This window comes from Misgurnus anguillicaudatus, chromosome 14 (genome assembly GCF_027580225.2).
Source record: "Misgurnus anguillicaudatus chromosome 14, ASM2758022v2, whole genome shotgun sequence".
Lineage (NCBI taxonomy): Eukaryota > Metazoa > Chordata > Actinopteri > Cypriniformes > Cobitidae > Misgurnus > Misgurnus anguillicaudatus.
In genome coordinates, this window is record NC_073350.2 from 9,589,381 (window position 1) to 9,597,770 (window position 8,390).

Genomic DNA, 8,390 nt, shown 5'->3' on the forward strand with positions numbered 1-8,390 from the left:
GAGACGGACGAGACAGGCGCGCGCTAATGCAGACCCGCCTCAGTTCAAATCTTATGAAAGAAACCCCTGGTCATATTTAAGCGACCACTTTCCACTGACGCGAAGCGAGTGTTTCATTTCTATGAAAGGTAGGATTCATGCTCTTAAGTACGAAATTGCACGACGCGTTTTTAATGTAGCCATTTACTTCCGGTCTTTGCGCTAAGCTAAGCTAGCAGTGTGTGAGTCAGACAGAGTTACAGCACGCACGGAGATGAAAAAGGTATGAATGGACTTATCTAACTCTGGGGGATATGGTGAATAAGATAAAGTCCCAAAAAGTTGCTGTGTTCCTTTAAGTAAACCGAGCAAATTCTAACTATGAAAAAAAAATGATTAAAGGTGTAGCAGAGGATTTTCTCGAATTTTAGAAAAGAACCGCCTTCTCCACTTTAAAAAAATGCAATTGCCCAACACTCCTGATTGAAAACTAGGAGGACCAATTGCCTTGATGATCCACCCGGAAAAAGAAAATCCTCCGCAATACCTTTAAGTTGTCAAAGAGCTACCTGTTTTTGACAGTATTACGCATTGCAATTGTGTTTGAACAAGAAAATCAAAGCAAATGTGTAACATCAAATTATATTGCTTATGCAAAATGAAAAACCTTTAATATTTTTGTGTTAAAATTGCTATTCAATTTTTTATAAAATACTGTAGTAAAGCAATTATACCTTATTGAATCCTAATAAATATTTGAACCAAGTAAGTTCACAATCATCATGTAGGAATCTTAAATCTTAAACAGGAAATGTACAATATTTGAAGAATTTGGTTGCAATACTTTGTCAAAACATGTTATCATGTTTTATTGTGTTGTATTTTTTTTTAAAGTTAAGAAGGCTTAAATCAAAACAAACCAACTGCAGTTTGATTGATATTAATTAGAATGCACAATAAAAAAATTAGATTTTTGAAAAATGTATCTGATTCTGGAACCAAACTTTTAATTTGTAGTTATTAATAGTCATTAAAATTATATGAAGGTTTTGTAAAAACACACAAAGATTACATCATGATCTGCTATATGCATTTCTAACTAGATTTGAAGGATTTTTCTTTTCATCACCTCAGGCACTGTTATTTGTCATTTTCCCTTAAGTGCACAAACCACTAATAAGACGACAGCAATGGATGATGTAAGCGGTGTGTGCATGGAAGTTCCAGCTGATTTCTCTGAATAATCGAACTGGACACATAAACAGATGTTTTATTAATGATGCCTGGAAATCCAGTTATTCTTCCACTGTAGTGTAGCTCATCCGTGTGATTGTAACCTCTCAGCATCATCATTGGATTTGTACCTTGTTTGCGTGTGTGTGGTTTCTGTAAGTAAAGCATTGGCAGTGCAAAGGTCTTGGGTTTGATACCAAGGGTACACATATATAACTTAAATGCACTGTAAGTCACTTTGAATAAAAGCGTCTGCCACAAATGCAATAAAATGTAAACATAAAAGCTACATACTGCATGCAGCCTGCTCTGGCCAGATTTGTCTGTAATCCCAAGGCCTACTTCTCAATGTGTCTGTCGAGAAACGTCTGAGAACTTTATTCGTGAGCAATCATACGCGTGCAGGCCAAACGAACTCTGCACGTCCATCCATTTCATTTAGTATTTTTTATATTATCAAGTCGTCACAGTTTGTTGAGCAGGTCAGGAGCATTGACCGCTGGTCATGTGATTTGTTTTTCTCTTTCCCTGGAGAGCTCTGTGGACGTCAGAGGAATGCTAGATAAACCTTGACCTCACTTCCTCTCTGGATGCGTTCATGCATCACAAACCAAATGTTGGTCAAACATGGTTTACCCGCAGATATTGGGCACTTGGTCTTGGTTTGTTTATTGTCACAAAAGAAAACACCGAGAGACCTTCACGTGGTCATTAAAGTGTTATAAATCCTGGAGGAACTGAAGCGTTTAATGTTTATTCATTAATATTTAGATACTGTTTACTTAAGTGGACAATTTGGCATCTCCAATTTACCTAACCAGCATGTCTTTGGACTGTGGGGTGTAAACCCAAGCAGAAAAACTCAGCCATGGTTCAAACCAGTGACCTTCTTGCTGTGGGCAACATTGCTACCCAATGAGTCACTATTTTAAGGATGCCTAAAATATTTTGCCAAATTCGAGCATGTTTAGTAAATGATCTAATTCAGGAATGTTTTGGTTGGGTTTTATATAAATAAAGCAAGTTTAGAAGATTAATCAAATATATTGTGTTCACAAGTTTTGTATATATTTCAGTGCACATTAATACATATTAGTGTTGCATTGGCAGCACAAACAGTCATGGGTTCACTCCCAGGGAACACACATATTGGATAAAATGCTGAATGCATAAAATGCACATTTATGGCCTTATTTGCTCCTATTGTGGTTTTAGTTAATGACTAGTTATTGTTTTGAAGTTAACAATAGTTTCTGTTAACAATAATAACCTTGGGCTGCATATTATCCTAATTGTTTTTAGTGTAAGGCCAGACAGGAATAGCTTGGACAGTGTCCAACTGACAATGGGCTCGAAATTTAGTCTGGAAAGGCCCACCCTAACTGGAAAATCTTTTGAACTTTTATTCTTTTCCACACAACAATCACTTTGCCTGCATGAAGGAAACTCCACTATGTCTGCTGTGTGCTGCCCTACTGTCAGACATGCAGTGTGTTTTAGGGCAGATGTTGTCAGATGTGACGGTCAATGCTGGACAGCCCCACCTGGAAACTGCTGCTAAAGTCACTGCTCCGTATTCCACCCCTAAACTTTGTGCGTTTGATTTTATGACACAAATTGGCTTTCAAAACAATGGACTCGTATGGAAAATCCCAACATGACTGGAATTAACATTATTGCTAAACACCAAATGGGTCTATTAAACTATTGCATATATAAGCACCAGGTTACATGTAAGCAATACTGTAAAAAATTAGACTTTTCAATTTGACTTGTTGAAGCTCGTCACAACATGTATTTAGCCCGTCATGTGTGTGGCTCTTCATGTCAAAATATGTGTTCGGCTTCATGTAAACTTATGTGCATCATGCGTCATGTCAAAATTTGTGCCTGCTGCAGATGCTTCGAAAAGGTTTATGATAAAAATAGTTAATCTCATGTGTAATAAGAGTACAGAAGTATTTTGTGAACGTCTCTTTTATCATTAACCCTTTTGAGGCGTGTGCAGTAGGCACGTATATTGACATGATGCATGATGCACATGGTTCACACCTGACAACACACATGACATGCCAAACACATATTTTGACACGAAGAGCAACACACGACATGCCGAACACATATTTTGACATGATGAGCAACACACACGACGTGCCGAACACACATTTTGACATGAAGAGCAACACACATGACACTCCAAACACACATTTTGACATGAAGAGCAACACACATGACATGCCGAACACACATTTTGACATGATGAGCAACACACATGACATGCCGAACACACATTTTGACATGACGAGCAACACACATGACACTCGGAACACATATTTTGACACGAAGAGCAACACACTTGACATGCTGAACGCATATTTTGACATGACGAGCAACACACACGACGTGCCGAACACATATTTTGACATGACGAGCAACACACTTGACATGCCCAACACATATTTTGACATGACGAGCAACACACATGACACTCGGAACACATATTTTGACACGAAGAGCAACACACTTGACATGCTGAACGCATATTTTGACATGACGAGCAACACACACGACGTGCCGAACACATATTTTGACATGAAGAGCAACACACATGACATGCCGAACACACATTTTGACATGAAGAGCAACACACTTGACAAGCCAATCACTTATTTTGAAATGAAGAGCAACACACATGACACTCCAAACACACATTTTGACATGAAGAGCAACACACATGACATGCCGAACACATATTTTGACATTATGAGCAACACACATGACACTCCGAACACATATTTTGACATGATGAGCAACACACACGACGTGCCGAACACACATTTTGACATGAAGAGCAACACACATGACACTCCAAACACACATTTTGACATGAAGAGCAACACACATGACATGCCGAACACACATTTTGACATGATGAGCAACACACATGACATGCCGAACACACATTTTGACATGAAGAGCAACACACTTGACATGCCGAACACATATTTTGACATGACGAGCAACACACACGACGTGCCGAACACATATTTTGACATGAAGAGCAACACACATGACATGCCGAACACACATTTTGACATGAAGAGCAACACACTTGACAAGCCAATCACTTATTTTGACATGAAAAGCAACACACATGACATGCCGAACACACATTTTGACATGATGAGCAACACACATGACATGCCGAACACATATTTTGACATGATGAGCAACACACATGACATGCCGAACACACATTTTGACATGACGAGCAACACACATGACACTCGGAACACATATTTTGACACGAAGAGCAACACACTTGACATGCTGAACACATATTTTGACAAGACGAGCAACACACACGACATGCCGAACACATATTTTCACATGACGAGCAACACACTTGACAAGCCAATCACTTATTTTGAAATGAAAAGCAACACACACGACGTGCCGAACACATATTTGAAGAGTTTCATTGCAAAACGAGATAACCACCGTGTTTTTAATTGTTCAGAAATCTCGTTTTTTGGTTGTGCATTCCAATTAATTTCTATGCAACTGCAGTTTGTTTGTTTTGATTTAAACCTTCATAACTTAAAAAATACAGCTACGAGCACCATAAAACAAAATAATAACATGATAACATAATAATAAACATGTTTTGAGAAAAATTTTAAAAAATTGATTTATCTCGTTTTGCAACGAAACTCTTCACTTTGACATGACGAGCAACACACTTGACATGGCCAACACATATTTTGACATGAAGAGCAACACACTTCACAAGCCAATCACTTATTTTGACATGAAAAGCAACACACACAACATGCCGAACACATATTTTGACATGAAGAGCAACACACATGACATGCCGAACACATATTTTGACATGACTTCTAGTGAGCAGTTGCAATAAACTATGAAAATAAAGTTGGAGTAACTTCAGCTAATTTAACTTTATTTTTAAAATTTATACCAACTGCTCACTAGTCGAAAAAGTTGAAATTAATTGTAAATTCAAGTGCAACAAGAGATTTTTTATAGTGTAGTAGCTGAAAAACAAGCAAAAATGCCATCGACTTTTAATTGCATTGGTTTAGGCTATATTTAGAGGCCAAAATATCAACAAGTATCATTTTCCTCTGAGTAGTCTTGTTAAATTTAGATGTGGGTTTGTTTATTTCAACGTTTCCTTAAAATGTTTGTTTACATTTTATTGATCATTGTGTTTCAAAAGTAAGTACTTTACGAAATCAGGGAATGGTGACTCAGCTCAAATTAAATAATCCACTTTGTCACCTGTTGGCTCTACAAAAACGCCCCAAGCAAATAACAACAGCAAACATCAAAGCAGCACACACTGTCAAACTTGGACGAGATCCATGGACATCTCTCTCCTCGCACGCTTATACACGCCCAATATTGATCAAATGTTGCACACGCATCAACAGGACACTTTGTACAGTTTGGACATGAAACACGACTGTGTTGTGTTTACATCCCTACTATATTTTTCCACAGCTCCTGTTTACTAATCGCGGATCAAAGCAGCTATCTGATTGGCTGTAAGAGACGAATCCTCTGATTAGCTGTGGGAAGCAGTTTGGCTGTTGTGATTGGCTGAGATATGAGCTCTCCTTATGGTCTGTCCGGTTTGCTCAACACTGCTGGGAACCCGGGAGGTTTCCAGAACAATCATGAGTCCACCGACTGTACTGCACATTTCCTGTGGCATCGCTTTCATAATGAAACATTTTGCTATTTTGTTCCTGACACGAAATTACCAATTGTTGTGTCGACTACGTTATCAGTGTATTAGTTTGCACTCTATACTGTAATGTACATTGCAGCACGTGCCTTGCTGATCCTGCAGGGAAAGGTTGCTCTCTGATTTAAAGGAAGTTTGTGTGGGAAGACATGCACAGGGATAAAAGCCTTAAAGGCATTTTAACTGTTATGTAAATTTAAAGTAACCAATATGTATAAGGAGACTGGAAAGCGATAATTAGTAGCACATAAATAGATCGTTGCACTTAAAAAATAATCACATTTTTTTTAATACCACACATATTTGTATGAACGACCTATAAGCACTTTTTAAAAATATTTTACACTATTTACATTTTTGTTTTATAAATGTGCAAGAAATGTATTTAAAGGGGACTTTTGTTTGCTTTTACAGGAATTTTAGTATGAATAAATTACGAAAATGAACCAATAAAACATGGTTAGTACAAACTTGCCATGGTTTGCTTTTTAGTAACCATAGTTTCACTGTGTTTTTTTTTTTTTTTTTTTGTAGTAAAACCATCGTTTTACAATTAGTAATACACCTACCATACTACACTTTTACTGTAGGCTAACCACGGTTAATTTTCATGAAGGTAGTGATGTGTCTAAATTATTTTATTGTTAAGATTACGTTTTTAACCTTCAAATCTTATCATTAACCCAATCTTGTTTTATTGTCTGAAGGTATCCACTTGGAGGGCTATTTTTATTCCTAAATCAAACGCGAATTGATAGCGCATTACCATTACGCACCGGCAGGTGTCGCCATAAGACCAGTTTTAAAACTATAATCTCTCAGTGTTGTTTAGTCTAGTAGTCGTGTTTAGGGCAAGGAGCCAGCAGTGGCTGAGGTAAATTCCTCTGGCATTACATCAGGTCGCCACTAGACTTCATAAAATCATAAAAGTGGTCTGACACTTTCAGGGTCTCGTCTAGCCTCTGCAGGAAACCGACAGGCTTGGCTGGCCAGACGGCTACTGTCTAGATTCCCGGCATACTGATGTACACAGCTTTTTCCTTAAATCTGATAAAACATCCCTGTCTATTTTTATTACAGCCAACAATAACTGAGGACTGAGGGTCTGTCTGGCACAACTTTGGCTCGGACTGCCTGATGTTGAGGATGTTGGATGCATTTGACAACTGTTGTGGGGTTTTTTGGTCACCATTGTGGCATCTTTGCACGATTGAATTGACATGAAAAGTGGGAATGAATATGAGTGCCCACAACAATTTTTTTTAGCATTGGATTTGGATATCGTCCTGATAATGCCAGAATCGTCATAAGGCACACAGACCCAAAATATGAATAAATAAAATGTGATTTAATTTGTAAAGCATTGTGTTAGAAGTGCAAATATGATAGGTTTGAATCTCATGCAACCCACATGTATAGTTAAATACAATAGTAAAATGTATAGGTCAAAGCAATATAAGTTGCTTTAAATAAAAAGTCTGCCAAATGCATACATATATGTGTATACTAAATAAAAACATGATGATTAAATCAAATAAATATTAAAACAAAAAGTTTCAATTTGCAATAAAAAGTCATGTTTTGAGTGATGCAAGTATACACAAACTATATTTTTATATAGATATTCAGATTTCATCACGTTGACCTCCTTCCTGTGACATCACATGCAAATGCGTGCCTTCTTTTAAACTTCCAGCCATTTACTTCCACGTTGGAAGAGCGAGAGCGATCACTGAGTCATTGTTTCTCCTGATACTGCATTTGAATGACTCAGCATTCCTCTCCTCCATTATACATGCGTATACAGCATGCCCTTTACCACCTTGTGTTGAGAAACAACCTTCCAGCTAAAAACATGAGGGTAAAAACACTCAAACAACATCCACTGCCCCCCCACATAATTTCTTCGAAAGTTAAAGCAGAGTGCGTACATGTTTTGATGAGCTGAACATGTTTTGATGCCTTTTCACCGGAGATGGGAAGCCAGCCCTGTTTTCAACACACATGTGGACCCCCTCCCATCAGATCACATGTGGACCACTCAAAAACAATCTGTACAACAGCGGCCAGTGAGAGGATGGGAGGTGTGTGGGACAATAATATTTGGTAGAAATGCCCGAGTTGTTTTGCAGGGGGATGTTTGTCTGTAAATACGAGGGGGATTGCAGAGCGGTTGCTTCATGTGGTGATTTCCCAGCACAATCTGTCACCTGTCACCTGCTCAGTGCTGGGTATTGCTCTACTTTAGCCAAACCAGAGACCTCAGACCACAATAAACACTGTGTGATATCAGTGTACATTGTTTCCACAGAATTGAGCAGGACATGTATGTCCACAAACAGGGGTGTCATGCACCTGTTTTCTTCTTATTATTTTTTGACGAATAAGTTTTTTTTTAATTCTT

At 38.0% G+C, this 8,390-nt stretch overlaps 1 long non-coding RNA gene across 1 annotated transcript; it reads left to right on the plus strand.

Moving 5' to 3' along the window:
- Nucleotides 1-5,085: 5,085 nt before the first annotated feature.
- On the plus strand, nt 5,086-7,542 carry LOC141369450 (uncharacterized). The gene is made up of 2 exons (XR_012373151.1): nt 5,086-6,602; nt 7,067-7,542. It is a non-coding gene; the product is annotated as an uncharacterized lncRNA (long non-coding RNA).
- Nucleotides 7,543-8,390: the final 848 nt, after the last annotated feature.